This window comes from Pezoporus flaviventris, unplaced genomic scaffold, assembly GCF_033815535.1.
Source record: "Pezoporus flaviventris isolate CSIRO_AGI_PZ_B2104156 unplaced genomic scaffold, CSIRO_AGI_Pfla_v1 ptg000002l, whole genome shotgun sequence".
In the NCBI taxonomy this organism is placed as follows: domain Eukaryota; kingdom Metazoa; phylum Chordata; class Aves; order Psittaciformes; family Psittacidae; genus Pezoporus; species Pezoporus flaviventris.
In genome coordinates this window covers 83,081,639-83,104,898 of record NW_026892550.1, presented here as the reverse complement: position 1 = coordinate 83,104,898, position 23,260 = coordinate 83,081,639, and the positions used below count along the sequence as shown (strand labels likewise).

At 40.2% G+C, this 23,260-nt stretch overlaps 1 protein-coding gene, 1 non-coding gene and 1 pseudogene across 4 annotated transcripts in view; 2 read left to right on the top strand and 1 right to left on the bottom strand.

Moving 5' to 3' along the window:
* ERC1 (ELKS/RAB6-interacting/CAST family member 1) overlaps positions 1 to 23,260 on the top strand; it is a 295,399-nt gene that overhangs the window by 202,199 nt on the left and 69,940 nt on the right. The window lies entirely within an intron of this gene.
* TRNAK-CUU (transfer RNA lysine (anticodon CUU)) lies at positions 19,989 to 20,059 on the bottom strand. Its single transcript has one exon. It is a non-coding gene; the product is annotated as a tRNA-Lys (tRNA).
* LOC133265000 (U6 spliceosomal RNA) lies at positions 20,439 to 20,502 on the top strand (annotated as a pseudogene).

The following is a 23,260-nucleotide window of genomic DNA, read 5'->3' as shown; positions in this document are numbered from 1 at the left end:
TGTCTGTGGCCAGCTGCCTTTCTTATCAGCAGAATATTGGAGGTAGAATGATGTCTTCTGCTAAGGATCTAAGCTGCTGCAGTTCTGTCCCTCTCTCATTGCAGGTCTGTCAGTCATTCCTTGTTCTGAGTTGAGTGGGTTGATTAGACTGATTAAAGTAGGTGTCTGGATTGAGAGGGTTAAAGAGCATCCATCTGTTCTGGATTTACTGCTGCTTCAGTGGAGGCGGGAAAGCCAGGAATTAGTGAGTGGCTTAGTCCTTTCTCACTGCTGGCAGCTGACAGGAGCACTGATGAGGTGATAATGAACTAAAAAGTCTGCCCTGTTGGCTGGGTGGGAAAGGGACCCAGACAGTGGGCAAGTCTCACCCCCGTTCTTGCCAAGATTTTCACGTTTTAATAGAATCCATCTAAAGCAAAATTAACAGGTATACTTTGCTGGATGAATTTCAGTAATATAACTTATCACTGGTGGAAGCGAAAGAAATATGTATCATGTTACTTGCAGCATGGCAGTTCTGTAGGGTTCAGGCACCAGAGAGCCCAATCATTAGGAACAATGTCAGAAACAGGGTTTATGAAATGCAAAGTAAAATGTAGTCTTTTAAAATACTGTCCAATGTTCCACAGAAGATAACTCTTCCATTTTAGTTCTGACTTTTGGTGACACTTATTAACATTTCAGGACTCTAACAATCCTTAAAGTATTCAATTCAGGATTTGCAGATGCATCCTACAGGCATTGTTTTGTGGTTTTTTTCTCATTGCTTTAGGTGCTCCAAAGTGTTGTTTTTCTTACTTCTTCTTAAACCTCATGTCTTTCGTCAGAGCATATTCCAGATTCCCTGTAACCTCACAATATCTTACTTTTGACACAAGTCCAGCAAATGCCAAGCATGAGTGTTTATTATATGTACATACTAACACAGTATGGATATACTAGCGTATCAAGGTGTAAGAAGCACTTGAAGCTGGTCAGATAGCTGAGAAATACAATGTAGGCACTCAGTGGGCTTCTTAGATTAACATACGGTGTTCTTCTCAACTTGTTGCTGACGGACTTAATAAAGGCTCAAGGTTTTGCAGGCCTTTAATTTGTAAAGAGTCTGTGGAGAGTATGAACATGAAATCTCTTCATAAGAGTTTGTCTTTTTCTTAGAAAACAATGCTGGGTTTTGCAAGCTGGGTTTGAAGCTCTTTATGCTGTACTCCAAGTGTTTGGAAAGCAACTTCGTTCACAGAGGGTAAACGTCTCTGACCTTTATGCAGAACATCGAGGGGGTTGCTTACAGGGAAGATCATGACCCTGGAGTCTCCGGTGGCTGTTGATTGAAACCTTGTGTTTCAAGAAATAAATGTTTAAAAACACTTCCTTATAAGACCTGGGCTGCATACACAGACTTTTTTATAGCATTTTAACTATTTTGCTAAAAGGTGTTTCTTCCCCTACCCCCCTTCTGGTCCCAACAGAAAGGGCTAACTCAGCACAATCGTTAGCAGGACCCTTAGACTGAATGTAATTTTGTCATTATAAATAAGACTTAAATTGATACAGCTTCTTTTCCTAAGCCCATAGGCCCAAACTGTCCCTGCGTAAGTATGTCTCTGTGACTCTAACAATGTCTGCATTCATGGGGTTGCGAATGTCAGTTGCAGTGATACATTTTGTAGGTACAAACCAGCCCAAAAAGGAAAAATTAGTAACTTCAACCTTGAGAAAAGACAACAACTCTAATGGGTGGGATTGGATATGAGGGATGTTAAGAAACATGCAAAAACCTCATAAAAACTTCATTTGCTTGTTTAATTGTTATCAGTCAGGCAAATTGAAGCACATATTTTCATACAATTGATTTGTTGTGTCTGTATGTCCCTCCATTCTCAGAAAGAAATTCAGGAATTTCAGAAATTCTGACTACATCAGCTTTGTTCACACAGACCTTTAGCAATGATAGGAAAACATGGGTTTGCAAATAGTCCTGCGTATACAATCACATCAATTAATCAATTAAGATTAGATCCATCCTTTCTTAATTGATGATCTATTCTGCTTCGTTAGCTATACCAGTGTACATCATATGGTACACAGGGCCACAACAACTTTCATGGCTATGGAAGGAATGCTTCTTTTCAGGATGCCTCATTTGTAACAGGAATGTTGTGATTCAGAAGAGGAAGTAATTATTTTTAATCTGATATATTTGGAAGAGGTTGCAATGAGTTACCATCATAGACTGTTATTTATGACTAGCAAAACCCCGTTGCTTTTTTGCACACATTATGGTTGTAGTTTGTAGCTTTCCAATTAATTAAAATTAATATATTTGTTCACTCATACTTTTATTTTGGAGGGGCATGGTATTTCTTCAAAAGCTACCCCATTTAGGATAAAATGAGATGTGGCTGGTAACTGCCTGCTAATGTATCTTAAAAAGTAACCTGTTCCCTACCACTTACAACCCGTTCTCAAGAGTCTCCTCTTTAGATGTTCCTTTTCTTGTCATAGAATAGACGGAAGGCTATGAAATGGAATTCTTGAATCTGTCACAGGAAGGGGCTTTGGTTTTTTGTGTTGGCTTTTTTTGTTTTTTTTTTAACCAGATCAATTTTGTCAGAATTTCTCCCAAAATAGTTTAGAGCAGCAGATTCAAACATTCTTGGCTGAACAGAATTAAAACCTGTTCTGTAATTACATAGTAAGGACATATTACTGCTGGTTTATTTTGTATTATGACCATTCACTCCTTTGTGATATGTGCCTATTATTCATGTCTAAAATATAAGCCATTTTGATACAGAGAACACAGAAGAATTTTTTGACATAGAAAAACAGTTACTCGTGTACACTTCAGAATGATACTGATGTCCTCTTGATCACATCATCTTTATAAGTCTTGTCTTCCCTTCCTTTCTTTTTGTACAAGATCCGTGGGGAAGCAGACTAGAAATTGAAGCCACTGCATAAAAAATCAAGTCATCTCCAGATTCGTCCTGTGCAAGACTTGGGCATAAAGGCAATCAGCTTTATCTTTCATCTAATGTCTCTTTCAGTTTTCAATATTTTGTGGGTTTATAGCTTCCAGGTAAGGTCTTCTAACTCTTGAAAGAATTAGGGGAGCAACGTGTTATCTGTGCAGACATAGTTTTTCATTCCTTTTTTTTTGTTTGTTTTTCTTCTTTTTTTTTTTGCCCTTTTTTTGTTGCCTCAACTCACAAGTCAGGGTGTGTCAGAGTTGCTGATTCTGCCCAGCAACCATTCTCATCTGATCTAGTTTCTTGCTACTGTTCCATGAATATTTCTCTCCATTTGGAAGATGGTCTTCAGAAACCAAGTGGCTGCTTGTCCACAAGTGTGTGAATAGTGTGAAAGCATGTCTCCTGGCATTGTGTAGAGTTAAAGAGAAGCACTTCAGCCTGGGAAACATTTCCTATTGAACTAGGCTGTACAGAAATTTCTTTGCTTCTTACAGGTCTTTATTAATGTTGTAGCCATTGTGATTAAGTTTTTTGGTATTGCTGATTATAGTGATGGCATAGAGCCAAAATCACTGTTGTTAGTGGCTGTGTAGGAAAAACAAGACAGCATGAAAATGTTTTTTTTTGAAAAAAAGAAAAGAAAAAGAACACTACTTAAGGCTGAAAAATTGTTGTATCTTTGTATCAGAAATCAAGTTAATTTTTAACAGCATAATTTTCAGTATATTTCATGGCAGAGGTGCTGGGTGAGGCAGCATTTAAAGAATAACATTTCCTAGCTGAATATGTACAGTGGGAAAAAAGTAAATTGTCTCAGCGCAGTTCCTTGCTGCAGTTCATTGCTTCTTGGGAGTTCTATTTAGGAGAGCAAGTGCCTCCAGTCTTTCCTACTGGCTCAGCTCCATCTTGATTAATCCAACCCAGTTTTCTTCCTGTGCCAGGGTGCATAGTGACGATTCTTTCTTCTCTTCACATACTGTGATACCCATGATTGCAATGTGCCTCTTTTTTAAAAAGCTGTTCATTTTCTCCTCCAACCTGAAAGGTTAAGCAAGTTCACTTCTGAGCTAGAAGCTTCATAGCTAGAACTTTACCTGCAGCTTCAAAAGCTACCTCTGGAATGTGAATGTGCAGGCTTACTTCCAAAGAGACTTTACTTTCTCGTGTTAAAAGTACGTTTCTTAAGCTAGTGTTTGAACAAAAATAAATGTCTGTGGTAGGTTAATTTTGGTCAATGGCCAAACTCCAACCCAGTTGCTTGCTCACTCCCCCTCCTCAACAGGACAGGGGGAGAAAATAGGATGAGAAGGATCATGTGTCATGATAAAGATGGGGAGATTGCTTACTGGCTACTATCACAGGCAAAACAAATTTGGGGAATATTAATTTCTTGCCAATTAAAATAGGTTTGGGTAGTAAGAAACAAAGTCAAACAATAGAACAACACTTTTCCTCCCCCATTTACCATGCTCAATTTCACTCCCTCACTCCAGACGCCTCTACAACTCTGAGCAGTACAGAGAGGAATGGGATGGGTATGATCAGTCTGTAGTTTCTCTTTGCCGCTCCTTCCCACTCACACTTTTCCCTTGTTCAAGTGTGTCCTTCCTGCAGTCCTTTGGCAAAAAGGGGCTGCAGTCCTTTGGCAAAAATCTGCTCCAGCATGGCCTTCAGAGGACCACGGTGGATATCTGCTTCAGCATGGGCTGTCCAAGGGCTGCAGCAGATATTTTCTTCGGCACCTGGAGCACCTCCTCCTCCCTTCTTCTTCTCTGACCTTGGTGTTCCCACTCTGTTTCTCACTCTTTTTCTCACACACCCCCTTCCTCTGCCTGTGTGGTGGGTTTTGCCCTTTCTAAAATATGTTTTCCCAAAGGTCCCTCCAGCTTGGCTGAGGGGCGCAGCTGTGCCCAGCAGTGGGTCCATTGGAGCCATCAGGTACTGGCTGTCTCCAGCACAAGGCAGCCCCAGCCTCTTCTCACAGAGACTCCTGCAGTCTCCCTGCTGCCAACACCTCACCATGGACACCCAACAGACTGTCAAACAGTTCTTTAGATTTTATTCATATGACAGTAGAACAGTGTTTACTAATGCAGTACTGTGCCACTTGTTGAGTGAAAAATAATGTTTTCTTAATGGGAGGAAGTGATTTATTTATCATGTTGGGCTTTAACTCTTGCACAGATATAGACAAGGCAGCTTGTACAGAAGGACAGGGCTGCTGTGAGGAGGCTGTACTCTGCCAAGTGGAGGACTGAAGTGAAGATGAGCATTGTCCATTTTCAGCTCAGGAATTTTTCTCCTGAGCTAACACTGCATTTCACTGCAGTAGAATTGGACTTTACTCACTGTAGCTAGAGATCAGTTTAAAACATGTAAAAGCACTTTTTCATGCAGCAATTAGTGAGGCTTTGTGGCCACAGAGTGCTTAGAGACAGTGTCCTGACAGCAGGATCAAATGTGTCGAAGTAGATCACATGGAGTGGAGTTGAGATCGCTTCAGTTGCCCCGATCATTAGTGAAAACAGCAAGACTTGATTGGAGGAAGCAGATCTGGAGTTTCTTCAGAAGTGCCTGCAAGTAGTTTGTGAGCAGTTTGATCACACAGTGATTCTTCTTAACCTAAAAATTATGTTTGCTTTAGGTTGCCCTGTAATAGAAGTATCTATCTGATTCCCTTTTGCTACAATTACAATCACTGTTTTCAGTTCTCCTTATTGTAACTTTATCTTGCTTACCTCAGATTTTTCCATCAATTTCAGGAAATAGGAGCCTGACATGGTAATGCTTGTGAGTGAAGCCTGGTCCTTGGCATCCTGATGTTTGAACTTTATGGATTAGAATTGTTGACTCACAGCAATCAGGTTCACTCTTGTTGTGTCTGACAGGGAACAGAGGGGACTAAGCCAAAACCAGAGCCCCCAGAGTAAGGGCATTAGTCCTGTCTTTTCCAAAGTGAATGGTTTCCCTTCTAAACAGACTCTGGAAAGAAGCTTAGTAATTCCTTAGGGAGGCAAGTTATAAAACTTGAGATGCAGATATTTAAATCCTATGAGCCAGCCAGCAGTAGTGGAATTGGCCGTCAGAACTTGTAAAAGTCTCAACCAATCTCTTTTATTGTCTTGCGGCTGCAGCAATAAGGCATCTCAGCTGTTGCAGGGTGAACTTTCCCCACCATATCCTGTTTGCTACTGTTTATATGTACACAAAAAGGCAATCTGAATTATATCTAAAAGAAGCATCCCTAGGGTGGGAAAGGTTATCACAGAGGTCTTTTCATCAGCTGAAGTGTAAGAACACAAGAATTTATATTCATTATATTAGAGGGGCTACAGAATTGACTGGAGCCCAGCCCTGGATTTATTTCATTTTAGCACTGAAACTTAGTGGTGCTGCAGGAGATATTTCAGATTCTTGTATACAATATTTTGAGCTGTGTAGTTTTTACTAGAAGTTGTCAAATGGATGGAGAAATTGCCATTTGTACACCAGTTAAGAGTTCTGAAGTGGTTTGGAAGTATTACCTCTCTGATTGTAAATGAAAATATATACATATACATCTATATATACAGGCATATGAATCTAGATTATTCAGGGAACTTCATAAGAAAAATTTTCCTATGTGCTGTTCCCCTTGTTGTGTATGATGCTACCACAACTTGCAGTATAGTGTGACTCTAACTAGAAATATCTTTCCTAATCATAAACCGAAACTATGAAAGAACAGTTCTGAATTGCAAACCTCTCAGTCTTGCGCATCAAGAAAAGCTTTTTCCATTCAGGCTATGGGCCCCAGTCTGGTTTTAGTTAGAATTCTGTTGTCTTAGACAGCAGACGGATGTCATTTCTGGAAGTCTTCTGATAGCCATAGTGGGTTGAAGAGGAAATTGTACTGCACTTAGAACTGATTATATATGGTATGGTTGTCTGTGATGGCAAGGGATTGAACTTGTTGAACTTACTAAAATAGGACTAGATGGAAAAATCGATAGAGGTGGCAGCCATTTAAATGATAAGACATTAATTCCGTTATTTATATAGTCCGTTTTATGCACCAACTTGTGATTTAGACAAAGGATACCCATAGAAAGCCACATGAAGTGTCTGTTATTTATTTCTTTTGAAATACACAAAAATCATGAGTACAGTAGCTTCTTAACATGTAACATAAGGTCTTGATCCCGTTAACATTCTGTCAGCATTATATAAATGTATTTATTGCTGGAAAGCTGTATGTTAAATCTGTAGTCCTTAGGTCCCATGCCAGTAAAGGAATCAGTTGTAGATTTTCAATTTCAGACATAGAATCGTAGAATGGTTTGGGTACAAAAGGACCTAAAGATCATCTAGTTCTAACCCCCTGCCATGGGCAGGGACACCTCACACTAGATCATGTCACCCAAGACTCTGTCCAACCTGGCCTTGAACATATTGGTATTATCACTGATTATGCAACTGCAAATGATGCTGCCCTCGTAACTTTGGTTGATTTTGGAACTTTATATAAAAGGAGACAGAATGATAAGTTTTCGTTAGTGTGGTTGCCTTTTGATTCAAAAAGAGAAATGTCTGCATTCTGTTTACCTGGTATAAGCCTTTTTAACAACATGAAGATTATAAGTGCACCATCAAAAGAACAAAAAAAAAAAATGCCATTTAAAATAGTGTAATATGAAGTGAGGAATTTTGTTGAGTATTGCCAGTAAAGATTCCCAGTTTTGTGTTTTCTTCTGCATAGGAAATTAGAATACATTATATAGCCTGGTTACTCTAGTAGCTCTCCTACAGTGTGGGTTTGAACTTTCCAAGACTGAAAATTTTGGTGGTCACTGTCATGTCCTCCTTCTGTCATCATTCAGTTCTCACTTATATGCTGTAAAAAAAGTTGATACAGTCATGTGCAAATGCCTGCTTTGGACATGTATCCTCAGGAGCACTTTTGGGCTGTGGATCCCGCTTTTACAGAGAGATCATCCCATGGCAATAGTTTTAATTCCTAAAAGTAGGAACAAAGCCAATTCTATCACTCTCCTGTTCATTAAAGTGTTCCTCTGGTTTGTTGCCCAACGTTAATTCCTCTGAGAGGTGCATGACTTTCCTCATCAGCTGCAAAGGGAACTTGTGCATGTAATTCTGGGTGGTGAGTTCTGCTTGTGGAGCAAGTGCCTGGTTTGAGGCAGTGTTGAGAGTGGTAACATAAATAAATGCCTTTTCAAGTGGGCCAGAAAACTTGCTGAAGGACTTTGGCATGATGTTTGCTTCACAGGTGCATTCTCACACTGTTGTATAATGACCATTAGGTTTAAAAAGATCTAGTAATAATATTAGCTTAGTGTTTCTCAGGGTGATGTTTAAAGTAATTAAATTGGTTAATCAGTATTAAATCTCAGAAAATGTTAAATCAGTCCATTGCGTTGATAAATTTTTTATTGAAGTTACACAATGCCTGAATATTGTTACCAGTTCAGTATTTTTTCTAAATAATCATAAAATGTTATTGCCTGTACTATTTGAGCTACCCTTGTAATTAGCCATTGTCATGCCCTCTGTAGTCTTTAGACATATCAACTATTGCTAAAATGAGGAGGTGGACTCTATCAGGAACATATGCTGCACTGGATTTAACAAGGTGTTTGTTTTTAATTAAGGCTTTTAATGTACATTTTGAGACTTCACAATTAACTTTTGTCAAATATGATAATATTTGAAGACATTTCTAGTGTGGGAAAATCAAAAATATCTTAAACGCAAAGAATTTTTTGTGAAAATCCTTAATATGAAATTGCCTGGGGAATGAGGAGGAGCTGAGCCCCACTTTGCCACGTTTTAGCCTGGAGTGAATTTTTATGGCAAAATTCCAAACCCCTAAAATCCTGGGACTTCAAGTAAGCGTTGATATTGATGTAACCAGAGCAGTACAAATGAAGTTGCTTTAATACTGTGGATGTTCAGGAGCAATGATTACTGATGGAAAATACAGAAGTGCAGATAATGTACAGGAAGAGCCATTATGAATTTGCTTCACCGAGTCCCTCCAAAAGGGGCTGCTATGGCTGTCAATGACTTACATCTGCTTTGCCTTTCTCAGCCGTACTATAGAGGTAGGAAGTTGTAAGTCACAGCCTAAATGCACAACTAATGCCTTCTGCCACTTTAAGGGTCTGTGAAGAGTTTCTCTAATTGCAAAAGATGGCCAAAGCCTCGCTCTGTTATATGCTCCTAATTTCCTTCCTTTTTCCCTCGTGCCAACTCCGCCTGCTATCCCCCTCTCCCAGCCCTAACATTTCTGTGTGCGGCTTCATGCAAGAAGTGTTTTTTTATTGAGTTCACATACTCAGGTGTCTGGGACCTGCACAAGCTCAGCCTGTGTACAAATCCAGTAGATGATCTCATGATGTGGCTTGAATAGGCTCTGTGTGGTCAGCACTCTGCCAGCACCTGAGGGAACCAGGTCTGTCTTTCTACATTACCGACACAGAGCAGGCTGGATTTGAAATAGGCTTGCTGTGAAGGTAGAGGTTCTCAAAGCTCTTGCGCACAAAAGAAGCCTCAGGAATTTGCAGAGGGATCTCTCAGGGATGGGTGCAGGGTGTCCTGAAAGGGCATCATCTCTGCGACATGGGAAGCAGGGAATCATTTCTTTGTATGAACACCTATGCTCAAGGGGCAGCTGAGCCAGTTCCTGTACTGATAACACAGCTTTGCTTCTTGAACTGGTTCATGTTTCCTACAGTGGGAATTGGGCATTATTGGTAATAACTTCTGCCTACTTCCCTTCCCTTCCAAGGACAGGAATTCTCTTTTAACTGAGAAATTAAACACTCTCTGGAGTGTTTTAATGAAATCAGAGTTTTGTCTCCAAGTCATCAATTTTGCTGTGTCTCCCAGCCATCATCCTTATACTCCTTCCCAGAAAACCCAAAACTAATCAACTTAGCATTGGGCATTCTGAAATGTTTGCTGAGAAAACATCTCTGTTTTGACAGACAGCAATTACAGCACCTGGGCTATAGGCAAACTTTACAGCTCTTCTGGGGATCTCTTATGAATAGTCACCATGAGGCCAGCACAGCCCTGTGCAAACAAGCTTTGTAACCAGATTGCACTGAAAAACCCCCTTCTTCTCTATCCACACCTTCCCCTCCCAGAATCACTGAGTAGAATGGATGTTCCTCCTTTACCTGTTTTTGATCTGAAAAGGTTCTCAGGTTTTATAAAAAGTTACTTGTCTTATTCAGATGTGCCTGTTTGAAGTCCCATATATATGTAGGTGGGTGTCATAGACTCTCATTTTATGTTGGATTTGAATTCTTTTTTTCATGATTGTGAGAACTGTGCAGAATGTATGAGAGCTTGGAGTGATTCAGCTGCATGGAAAATAAAAGAGAGGATGTCAATTAATGTAAACACAGTTTTGTTTGTGTCCTTTGGGGAGGCAAATTGTCTGATCTTGTTTCTCATGGTTAAATTGCTCATGGGTCATAAATTGCCTTTTCTTGAGAGAGGAAGAAATGCACTCTCTGAGATCATGCAGTCCTCTGCTGCCTATTCAAGTCCGTTTTGGAGAACCTGGGGTCTCTTCTTGGCTGCCATTTTTTAATTCCACTGCTTTGGTTTATGCCTTCGTCACTCCTTGCTCTGAAAGGGTTGACTGGAAACTAAATATTCTCCTGTAGGTAGCATTCTTTCACTCTGTTCAGTAGTCTCTACTAGAGGAAAAGGAAATGTCTACAATTAGGTAGCTAACTTGAGACATCAAAAAACGGTAAAATGCTAATTTAAACAAAATATTGACTAGCCGTATTAATGGAAAACTGCCATTAACTTTATGCTGTAAAGCTGTTACAATGTGATAGCCTTCTTATTCTAAAACATTCTTTTTCCCAGAGAGTCTTTTTGGCCATTAATCTCAGCAGTGTTTTCTGTAGGCTGGAGTAGGTTATATTTAGTGTGTGTACTTTACTTCTGCTTCAAGAGCAGACTCCCTGCTCTATTTTTAAATGAATGTCTTCAAAATCTTTTGCAGTGAGGTGTACAGGACCGAAAATGTAATTGACTGACTTTTCTGTGAAGAAGGTGTCCGTTCCAGTCACGTTGTTACTGCTTTCCTCCCCTCAGAGTGACCTCTGCTATGAACATGCACTGGCCTCTGTCAGCATCTTGATGGGGAAGAGGGGCTTTCATACATCTCTGAACACACTGTTCCCTTTGCAGCCAGACGAAAAGGTGCTGATCTCTCTGAGGAGCGCAGTGACAGCTCTGGAGCCACATGAAAGTCAGCAGCGTTAGTCCTCTCGCTGTAGCTTGTGGTAGACTTTGGTTACCATGCTACACCATGGGTAATGCTTTGTTAGGACATGCTCATCTGGCAAGTTCCCTTGTATTTGCTTTGACCTAAAAGCAAATCACTTGGAAAAGCTAGAGGTTTTTGTGCATTACTGAGCTTTTCATGACATCTCTGTTTACTATTGTTGCACAAATCTTTCAGGACTAAATAGCACAAACTGATGTCTTTGGTTGACACAGATGTGATATGGTTACATTTGAATAGAAGGTTATATAGAGTCCCACGATTAAGTGGAGAGAATACAGGAGGTTTTTCTAATTTCTACCATTTATTCTATTTAGTTGCCAGTATCTTCCCTTTGTCCCTATCACACCAGCAAGTAAAAAAGCAAGATGTCTGAGGGGAAAAAAATAAAGCTTATGTTTCTTTTTGCTTCTGTACTTTGTTTTGCACTGAAATCATGTTAATAATTAAATATTACCTGACAGTTTTTGAAAATAGGGGTGGGGATTACACATTCTAAGTCAAATCTAAAAGTCAAAACTTGCTTTCTCACTCCACCTTTGAAGCCATCCTGTATGTCACAGTTAAGCACATTGCTGCAAATGATTAGCTAGAAAGTTCTTAGGGATCTGCCAGGGCTAATTTATGTTTTATCTGATGATGATTTTGCTAAGCATCTTAATGTGCTCTCCTGCTATGTCCCTGAATGTCCCTGTCATGTGTAAAACAGCTTTTCAAGATGAGATGACATGCAGGTTCTTTGGTCAAACATGGTTAAGTCAGCATAAAGCATCCCCGCAAGTAGAAGAAGTACGTAGGGTTATAATTCTATTTCTCAACCTCTGCATCTTTCACTTTGCGACTTTAAAATGTTTTTTACTGAGTATGATTTTTGGTATAATTTCAAATAGATAGGTGGAATGCTGAAAGTTTTTCAGGAATATTTAATGAATTAGAAGGCATTTAAAAGGCAGTGGGAATCGTCCCTTAATGCAGTTCTTGCTGTACAAAGTCAGTGGGAATTTTGTCTTCGATTTCAGAGGGGACACCGTTCACATTTGCCATGGTGATGAAATGACAACTGTTTTTTCTTAATGCCAGCATTCAAATTATTAAAAACAATTCAGTTATGAATATTTGTTGTTTTCTGTTGGAAGTAAAATAGCCAGCATAATTAGAATTGCTGGAAAAACAAAGCCAAGAAAGATCTATTCCTTTTTTTTCCTTCAGTTCATTAATCCATTTGATATGCTTGCAGTATGCCCAAAATATTATCTTACTTGTGACATCTTTCATTATTAATTTGGATCACACAGGAATTGAATGGAAGTAGGTTTGCCTCTCTTCCTAGAAAGGTACTGTGGCATTTCGTATTTTTCTTTTCAATATAGTAAACTGCTGAAGATGTTACATATGTGTTTGGGGTGGCATGCCGAGATTTCTGGTACCTAAGAACACTAAGACAAGTTGGGCGAAGGGAATTTTGGCTCCTTGAAAGTTTAATAAGTTTTGGAATTGTGGTGAAATTCTGGAAGTTATGAAAATGCTCAGGTTCTAGAAGTGTTGCGGAATAGCCGACAGAATAACTTGCCATGACTTCAGTAACTGTTACAATTTGTGAGCAAAGTAATGAATAAGCTGATAAAAGATTCTGACAACCTAAAGAATTAAGGAATAGGCTTTTAATTAATACCAGTCAACTTCATTTGTGTAAGATGTGTAATGTCAAAAAATGTGATCTGATTCCTTAATTAACTGCAAAGTTTAGTTAAAAAAAAAACAGGTATGTTTGATAGAAATAACTTTTTTGCATTAAATATGATTAGACTTCTAATGATAGATGGTAAATGACCAATTCCCAGCAGTATGTGTGTGCTGAATGTGAGCCCTGTCTGTCAGCATTTACCAGTTAAAACTGAACAGTGATATTTATTTCTGAGCTTCATAGATTTTGATACTAGGCTTGATGCTAGTAAACATTTTATCAATGAGCTGGAAGTAAGTATAAAATGGCAGTCAGTGGATCCTGCAGGTGATAAAGAAAATGCCATTGTGTTACCTAATGATGAGAACAGACATGTAGAGCAGTGTAGATTTCTTCTTAATGTGAACTCATTTACACAAAGTGCATCTGAATATTAGGCATATAAATTGGAACAATATGGAGTCTACTCCACACTATTTTGAAAGGAATTACTTGGAAAAGATGTAGCAATGTTCTGGAAAAAAGCAGTGAGACGTTGGCGGCAAGAGGGCTTTGGCTACATAAAAGTAGGATTAATGAGTATGAGTAGAATGAGGATTTTACTTCTGTTTTATAGGATAGTTGATACAGTTGGACTAGACAGAGTATTGTGACTACTATCTAGAAAATGAAATCATAATTATATTAAAACACTGTTTATTCCAGTTGAGACTGCCAAAACAATGATCATTATTCAGAAACTGAGGGCAGAAAAATTAGGAATAGAAAAACAAATGGCTTTCTGACAGCAAAAACTAGTAACCACTGGGACAAACTCACAAGGATAGCAGCCAGTTCCTCATGGCTTTCAGTGACAAGTGAATATCCTTTTCTTAGCTCCCCAGAATTAAGTTACCGGCTTCAATGGGAGCAATTGGATACAATGTATTTGTTCTGTACAGGAAATCAGACTGGGTAAAATCAATGAATAAGCCTTGATTCTGTCTGCTGCAAGCTCTGAAATAATCCACAGAAGTGAAGGATATCCTTTGAGTAGGATAAAACAACATAAAATAAGCAGGTGAAGGAAATAGTTTTCCACACAACTGTTTTCACTTGTAGAAGTAATCACAAAACAAACAGCTTCAGGAGGGTTCAGTCTTGGACAAATCTGATGGGTTTAGTGTTGCTTACATTTGTTTTATCAGTCCTTCTTTTTCCCTTTTCCTTTATCTAGATTTTTTTTTTTTTTACTTTGACCAGTTTAGTGGCAGTCTTAACTTTCAGTGTTTGATGAATTCTCCCCTAAATTTCCTCCAAAACTTTTCCTCCTCTACCACTTTCTCATACATTCTTGTCCTTTGAAAGTCTTTCAGGTGTGTCTCAGTATATATAAGCTTCTTATTCCTAGCTAAGTTTTCCATGAAGCAGCTTTCAAGGGACATGTTACCATGTTATGTCTATAGTTTTAAGAACTGTAAGACCTCTGAAGAGTGAAAATAATCAGGATCTCTTCCACTATTTGCAGTGATTGTACAGAATGACTTGCCGTCTGCAAAGCCAAAGGAAAGGCTAAAATGGAATCAAAAACAACAGATGGAGAATTTATTTATTTCTTGGGTGGGGAGCTATGGCTGAAGAATAGGATTATATCAGTACATTGGCTCCACAGTCTTCTCACTACAGTAATCTGCTGCAGAAGGAGGTCGTTTCTAAAGGTGCTATTTAGCGTTAAACGCGGCAGGCCTCGGGCAGCGTGGGCCCGCATGGAGAGGCAGCGGTGGGGCTGAGACCTATTGTTTCTGTAAGTGGTTGCAGGGCTGTCCAGGTGTCCTGATTTAAAGGCTGCTCCTTGAGACAGGAAATTGTATCTTGTTCTGAGGTTTACTGTAATAAAGTACATAGTCCTGGGGGAATGTGCTGCTGGGCCCATGAATCACTTTATGGGCTGGCTGTTCTGACCTCAGCCCTGTGATTTATTCACGCCATACCGCAGCAGGAATGGCAAAAATGTAACCGGCGCATGGTCTTCCCAGCCTCCCCCTGCTCCAGCCCAGATGGGCCTTTAACCGGGAGGCTGCCATAAATTCATAAACACAGGTTTGCTCAAAGCTGGCAGTTTCACTTGTCTTGCCCAAGAGCTCTCTGCTCTGTGTCTGTTGGGGATTTGGTGGTAGGGGAATCCTTGTGCTTCTCAGGTGTTTCCTTCATAGTTTTGTAGCCTTCTAGCTGCTTGAGTTTCTTGTGTGAAGAAGGGAAAAATCTCAGTGCAGTCATGGTACTCAGCAAAAATGAGACAGCTTGGATGTGTACAAGATTTTGGCAATCCCCTTTTTCCAAGAGACCTGACTGTTTCTCAGCTCCGGATGTCACTGTTTTACAGACAGTACCACATGTACTGGTACAATTCTTTTCTTAAGTAAATAGTAGTATTTTCATTTACAGAGCTCGTTAAATGATGTGCTTTTTGTCAAACCACAAAGCATGAAGAGTAGATCCTGACTCTCAGCTCCACTCAGCCATGTTTCTGTTTCAACTGACTATAATGTTTATGTGTTTTGCAGTTAGCAGTTGTTAGTTTTAAAAATGGAACACTTTTCTTCATTGGTGGTCTTTTCCTCTCAGTTTTTAAAGATTTATTCTGCGTGAAGCATCCTTGTATTTGCCTGTAAATTCATTGGTCCATACACTTCAGAAAATGCTGAGATTTTTTGTTGTTGTACAAAATTACCTATTTCTTAAAGATAGTTTCAGGGTTGAAAGTTGACCAATACTCTTGTGTTTGCCCTGCCTCACAGTTATTTTCTGCCCCAGTCCCCTGTGAATCTCCATTCATTCAGTGTAAATCTCCACTGTATATTCTTACCATGATTTTGCTTGTTTTAAATAGTTTAGACATTATAGGGAACTGACAGAAAGAGCCATTTTTCCTCTGGTTTTAAATAATACTGTTAAAACAAAGAAGCTGTAACCTGTAAAGCAGTCCTGTTCCTTGCAACGCACTCAAATTTCTGACTTGACTTTCTCATCCTGGAGTCAGCCTTGGATTCAAACTTAAACAGGGGAAGTTTAGATTGGATATAAGGAAGAAGTTCTTTACTGTGAGAGTGGTGAGGCACTGGAAAAGGTTGCCCAAGGAATCTGGGAATGCTCCATCCCTGGCAGTGTTCAAGGCCAGGTTGGATGGAGTCTTTGTTTAGTGTGTAGTGTCCTAGCCCATGGCAGGGGGTTGGAATTAGATGTTCTTAAGGTCCTTTCCAACCCAAACGATTCTGATTCTATGATTATGCACAACTTCTCCATAAAGTAAATAAAGCATTTTGCAATTTAGCAAGAAATTTCATTGCAAGAAATTAACCTTGCCACAAGTCTACCTAGGAAGACGCTAAATTATACTTGTTAACAATGGTACAATCCAGTTAAAGGGTAACCATATCAAAACAAGCAAGAGATACTTACAGGAAGGTATGGGAACTTCCATTTATTATAGTGTAGACAGGTTTTCGTGAAAGAAAGTCTCTGTGTGTGTTACAAGATGGTTTAAGCTTTCTTGTCTGTTTCATATCCTTGAATTGGAGTTTTTTACTTTTTCTAAGATAGTAGAGTTATATCTGTAAATGTACGTGGAATAGTTTCCTCCATAAGGCAATTTTCATGGGATTTTTGTTTAAACTATAGGAAGAGCACAGCTTCAGATTTTTCAGTTGAAAAGGTGTTGGTAGCTGGAATTTGCTAAAATGAGGTTTTTCCAGTGCCCTCTCATGTGAATGACTTGCTCTCTCACTTTCAACATGTTGCTTAAGGTTCATGTACCTTGTGACTCATTACAAAGCAGACAATAACAGCTTCCATTGAGATTGTTGAGATTCTTTTTTTTTTCATATATATAGGATTCTTTAACTCTGTACATGAAAAAAGGCTTGGTACAACAGAATGTTTAGCGTAAGTCTGGTAATAGAGTATTGTCAAGGCTCTGTTTCCGTAGTTTAGATCAGGTTTAAAAGTGTTTGCTCTGGAGCAGATTACGCATGCTCAGTCTCCTAAACTGTTTTTACAGCATACAGCTCCAGTTTCTTCTCATGAAGAGCACAGACTGGGTAGAGATAAAGCCAGAAAAGATGACAGTGGGATGCTCCCTACTTACTGTAGAATGCCAGTTGTTTTAAGCATCTGGAAAGTTGTTTATCTTCAGAGCTCATCAGAATATACTGGAGTGCCAGTTCAAACACAAATTCTGCACTAAGAGACTGCAAGTAGCAACGCCTACTTTCAGATCAGGATCTGAAAAAGGAAATTAAATGAAACCTCTCAGGCCCCTTCTGCTGCAGTTATGGAACTAAATATATACAAATTTTATCCATAGCCCCTAACACCTGCTCCATTCCTGTCCTCAACCCTTTCAACAACTTCGATTCACTTAGAAACACTTCTTTTGGCACTACTTAAGCAGCAGTCTTTGAAGCTACCAGGAGTAGGAGGCCTCAGTGCTGAATTAAACTGCTCCCATCCTGTTTTTCCCCTGATGCTGCTACTCATGGCCTTATCCAGACCCTTGGGCTTTTCTTTGGCTCCATTTACAATCCATCTCCTGGGCAGCAGTAGCAACCAGAAAAGACTGAAATACAGGTAGTAGTAGGCTTTAGTCCTAGGATAAAACAGATGTCAGCATTAGTGCTGCTGCTGTTACTACTACCAAACTCTAAGACATCCTTTGCAGAATTAATGTAAACAGTCCCATATACTGTGTCTGACCTTAGATCTTTTTAGAAAGCAAGTGGCTCTGGAAGAGAGGCTTGTACAGTTACACAAAAGACACCTCGAAAAAGAGGGAGAAGAAAATTAGGTAAGACACACGCAGGTTGGTAGTCAGACAACAAATGATGAAAGCAGTCCAACTCCAGCAAGAGAATTTGTTGAAATGTTTGTAAAAGGATAACAAAATTAAGTAGTTCCGCACGTCTGTTATGTGACATGAAACCAGATGTCGCAAGGATAATGGCAATTAATGAGAAACAGAATAATATTCACAACTGGAATGTGGGTACGAGTTGTTCAGGAAAGCTAGAAATTAAAGTACAGGTGGGTTATATTAATGATACTACTGGAGATTCTGAGGAAATAAGGTAATAGCATAAATGAAATAATAGCATTACTTTGAGTCAAAATAATGTAAAGACTATAAAAGGGTTTGTACAAAGAGTAAATGGTAGCCTGCTATGGATTTTACATGCAGAGTTGTGGTAGATGCAAATAGCAATTATAAAGTGTGTTTTTATGGGAGACATCTATTTATTGGATGCCAACCAGAGAAACTGCTGGACTTATTAACTCAGTATTTACTAGATCACCAAGAAGTAATATAGTTTACAACTTCAGGATTGTAATAACTGTTTGATGATACTAGAGAAGAAATTATCGCCAAAACCAGCTGTAGCTGTAATGACCATGAATCGAGTGCACTTATATTTAAAAAAGGAAACTATGCTAAACAAGTAAAATCTTCAATTTGAAAGTATTAAGCTGAAACATTAAGAATATTAGGTAGCAAGTGAATTGAACAGAACTCAGAGATTGAACTGTAGAGGAAGCAGGGAATTTATGTATAGCAAAAGACCAAACTGTAAAGTGTTTGCATCCCAAACAAAGGGGGAAAAGTTTAAGGAAGAGTTACAAATCTAACTGACTGTGTATCTGCATCGAAAAGGAAATTAGCAGCAGCCTTAAAAAATGATCAAGAAAGAGAGATACTTTTGGGAAGCAGAAATTACAGGAATGAAGTGAGAATTGTGAGCACTCATGCTGAATTGGACCTTCCAAAGGGAATCAACTCAAATAATAAAGCATTCTATAAGCACAGATATAAAAATATCAGGAAAGGAAATGGAACTACAGTGCACTGAGGGCAGGGCTAGGATTAGCAGTAGTATGCATATGGTCCCAAAATTAAATTAATGTCTTTGCCTTGGTTTCCAATGAGCAGACAGTTAAAACAGAAAAAAAAAGGAAAGTGTGATGATCCATCAAAAGGAGTATGCCAAGCATGGAAACAAGGCAAATGCAGAAAGAAGTGAGATGACGTATATTAACCAGAAATAGCAGTAATGATAGTCATGTAGTAAGGAGGTAGGCTGTCTATCAGCTTGTATCGTTGATTAGAGTCTAAACGTTGGATAGTTTTCTTAAAACTGTAAATCATTACTTGGGGTTTTCACATGATCGGAAACCACACTAAGACTGCAGTATCGCTGTCGTCATTTGACTGATGCAGCTGAAATTTCTTTTTACCATCTTTCACCTGGAGTCTGATTCATGAAGACATAATTAAAGACCAGTTGTTTTCACTGTAGTAATTGTGGTTGGTTGATAAGTTAGAATCAATGTGAATTCCACAATTCACTTTCCATTCTTATGTTTTGTCGGTGCTGGCTTTGGCAGTGTCCTGGGTTCAGCAGTAGCAGTCATGTTTTTTTCCTTTGTGTTAACTGGTGCAGTGCTGTGTTTTGACTTCTAGTTTTGAGAACAGCGTTGGTGAAGCCAATGTTGTCGGTTGTTGCTAAGTGATGTTTACCCTGACCAGGGACTCTGTGAGGCTCATGCTCTGCCAGGGAAGAGGGGAAGCTGTGAGGAAGCAGAGACGGGGCGCCTGACCCGGGCTAGCCGGGGAGGTATTCCATACCACAGCACGTCATGCCCGGGGTGGGGGGTAACTGGGAGTTACCCGGAAGGACAGGAGCTTCCGGGTGGAACTCGTTTTCTTGGCCGGTGGTATCGTATTCTCTTCCCTTGTTATTTTCCCTTATCATTGTTTTAGCTGATAGTAGCGGTGGTGATTTGTTGCTGGACTGTTCTTGTCTCAACCCGTAGGAGTTGCACTCTCTCGATCCTCCTCCCCGTTCATCCGGGAGCGGGGAAGGGGAGAGCCCCGGTGCAGGGGGGGGGAGACGGACACGGACCTTGATTGTTGTCAGCTCGGCACCACTCACTGGGAGTGAGTGAACAAGTTACCTGACTGGGTTTAAACCACGACAGTTCTTTTTGGCGCCCAACGTGGGGCTCGAACCCACGACCCTGAGATTAAGAGTCTCATGCTCTACCGACTGAGCTAGGGGTGGAAACACAGCCCTACCATTTGCCATGGACTGATCCAGACTGCACTGGAACAGGGGCAAGCTCCAGAACACCTGCAATACATTGATGACATTATTGTGTGGGGCGATACAGCGGAAGAAGTCTTTGAGAAAGGGAGGAAAATAATCCAAATCCTGCTGAAAGCCGGTTTTGCCATAAAACGGAGTAAGGTCAAGGGACCTGCACAGGAGATTCAATTTTTGGGAATAAAATGGCGGCACGGGAGCTTTGACCTGCTCCGTCTCCGACCTGGGCCGGTTCACCCCTCCTTAGTCAACCTGGTGTGCCCCAGCTCCCCGGGGCTCACCATATTGATGCCGGCCTTAGCGCGGACGCCCGCTCGGCATAGCGCACTGCAGCCCAGAAGATTAGCATGGCCCCTGCGCAAGGATGACACGCAAATTCGTGAAGCGTTCCATATTTTTAAAAAAAAAGAACTGTCGTGGTTTAAACCCAGTCAGGTAACTTGTTCACTCACTCCCAGTGAGTGGTGCCGAGCTGACAACAATCAAGGTCCGTGTTCGTCTCCCCCCCCTCCCTGCACCGGGGCTCTCCCCTTCCCCGCTCCCGGACGAACGGGGAGGAGGGTCGAGAGAGTGCAACTCCTACGGGTTGAGACAAGAACAGTCCAGCAACAAATCACCACCGCTACTATCAGCTAAAACAATGATAAGGGAAAATAACAAGGGAAGAGAATACGATACCACCGGCCAAGAAAACGAGTTCCACCCGGAAGCTCCTGTCCTTCCGGGTAACTCCCAGTTACCCCCCACCCCGGGCATGACGTGCTGTGGTATGGAATACCTCCCCGGCTAGCCCGGGTCAGGCACCCCGTCTCTGCTTCCTCACAGCTTCCCCTCTTCCCTGGCAGAGCATGAGCCTCACAGAGTCCTTGGTCAGGGTAAACATCACTTAGCAACAACCGACAACATTGGCTTCACCAACGCTGTTCTCAAAACTAGAAGTCAAAACACAGCACTGCACCAGTTAACACAAAGGAAAAAACATGACTGCTACTGCTGAACCCAGGACAGGCAGCTACGGGTTTGACACTGTCACAGCATCTTGAAGAACTGCAGTTCCTCTAGGGATAAGGAACCTGTGGTCAGATTTGGTTTCTTACTGTTTATTCAGGGCTAGGATTTAATGGGATCACCAAGCTGAAGGCATATACAGTCAGTGGTGCTGACACTAGGGAGCACAGGAGGAACCTGAAAATTGAAAGGCAGAACCATCTCTTTCAGTGAGAGCCCTGTCTTGTGTCAGCTTAAGCTGATTGAGAAACCATGTGCTAAGCTAAAGCTCAACCTGTACTTGACCATGTCACAGGAAATGAAACTAGAGCTGTTTTTCTTACAAGGTCATTTTTCAGAATCTGGTGGATGTATTCTGGTGACCTGTATTGCCTGGTTTAAAATTATACCTGAAGTTTGTGCTCTACTTGCATTACCATTAAACTGCAGATGAAGAAAGACAGCACAAGTTTCAGGACTACCTTCTCAGAAAAGCCAGCTCTGTGGAACTCCAGAGCGTTATGAGTATTTCTGTCTCTCATCCAGCTTCCACACCGAAGGCAGGTAAAACAACAAAAAGATGTCTTAAAAAAAACCAAACAACTACTACTCTTTGAAGGAACAAATCTTCTATAACGCCAGGTGCCATAACGTCAAGGTTGAAGGTTCCTTCTAACATATACCGTCTTCAATAACAGCTTGTTCACAGGCAAGCAGGTGAGGCTCATGTACTATCAGTTTAGCAGCTGTGATAAGGAGCAGCCACTTTTCCACTGGAAGAATTAATCAATAAATATAGTACAGGAAATGAGTAGTCGGTTGGAAAGGCCCTCTGTGAAAGCTTTAGATTTTTTTTCTGGACATAGTGGCAGACACGGTCTGAATCTGTACTGCAGTTCTGAGTGCTCAAAGCTGAGATGTGAGCGGGACTAGGAATTGCAAATCTTTGCCTCAGATACCAAAGTGGTGGTAAAATTAAGGCAGAAAGCTTAAGTAAAAAAAAAAGGCTAAAACATTGATGGGAATGTAGTATGTCATATCAAATATATTAGGGAAAAGACTTCAAAAAGCATTGCTTATCAGTCCTAGTAAGAAATGATGCTTCTGTGATGGTAGTCATTTAGGATGCTAGGGAAAACATGCATAGGAAAGTCTAAATATGTTACCAGTATTCATTTATTTATTTATTTTTAAACAAGGACAGCACAAGTGGTAATGCTTCCTGTGTCAGTAATTAAGATTGATTATTATCATGCCATTCATACAATGGAAAATTACAGGGGCATGCCTTTTGTGACGAGACAACTCTGTTCACAAAGAATTTACATTTTTATCTCTTGTTTTCCAGTTGTGGTCACTTGTATGTAATGACATAGAAAAGAGCAGTGAAAAGGTGTAAATTCAGGAGGCTTCAGTTTGCTGATGAAAAACAACTTAGTATTTTCTTCTCACTTGGTTTGCTTGAATTTGCAATTCCTTTTTTGGTAGCTGTGAGTGTGGATCAGGATGAGAAGGACTGCTGACATGCCATCCAGACAAGGGAAAGGTAACTTGCTGATTCAGAATACAAGTACAGGAATGGAAGGAGCATGGTATTATGCCTATTGACTGAGGGTAAAAGGCTGTGTTTGGGAAATTAATTTGCAGTTTGTTTGATGATTCCCAGCTGCAATTAAAAGAGCAGGTAGCACATACTGCCAAGTTGCATTTTTTTTCCCACTCTCTTGCAGCAAGAGGTTGCTACTGTTTCTTTTGGAGAAACATTTTGCTCACTTTGGGATACTTCATGCATTTCATATAGCTGCATCTTAAGTACTTCAGAAATTGTAGCTGGTGCAGAATTTGGCAACTTGTGTATTAAGTAAGGTACTGGTCTGTTAGCATCTTGAAATGATGTCCTTTGGTATGACTGCACATATTTGTCAAGATTACTTTTAAGAACTGAATTCCAATACCAAGAGTTCTGTGGGGACTGCGTCGTCCACAGCAGCACACTGACAGGATGACAGTTGCTAATTGCCAGGATATCAGCATGTTAGAAACTGGAGTTTTCTCTCCACATGGTTCAGAGCTGTCAGAGTTTCTTAATTTTCTGAAGGTGTTCTATAACCAGCAAAAAAAGTGTTGAATTTGGAACTACACCATTAGATGTGTTGATGTAGTTTATGAT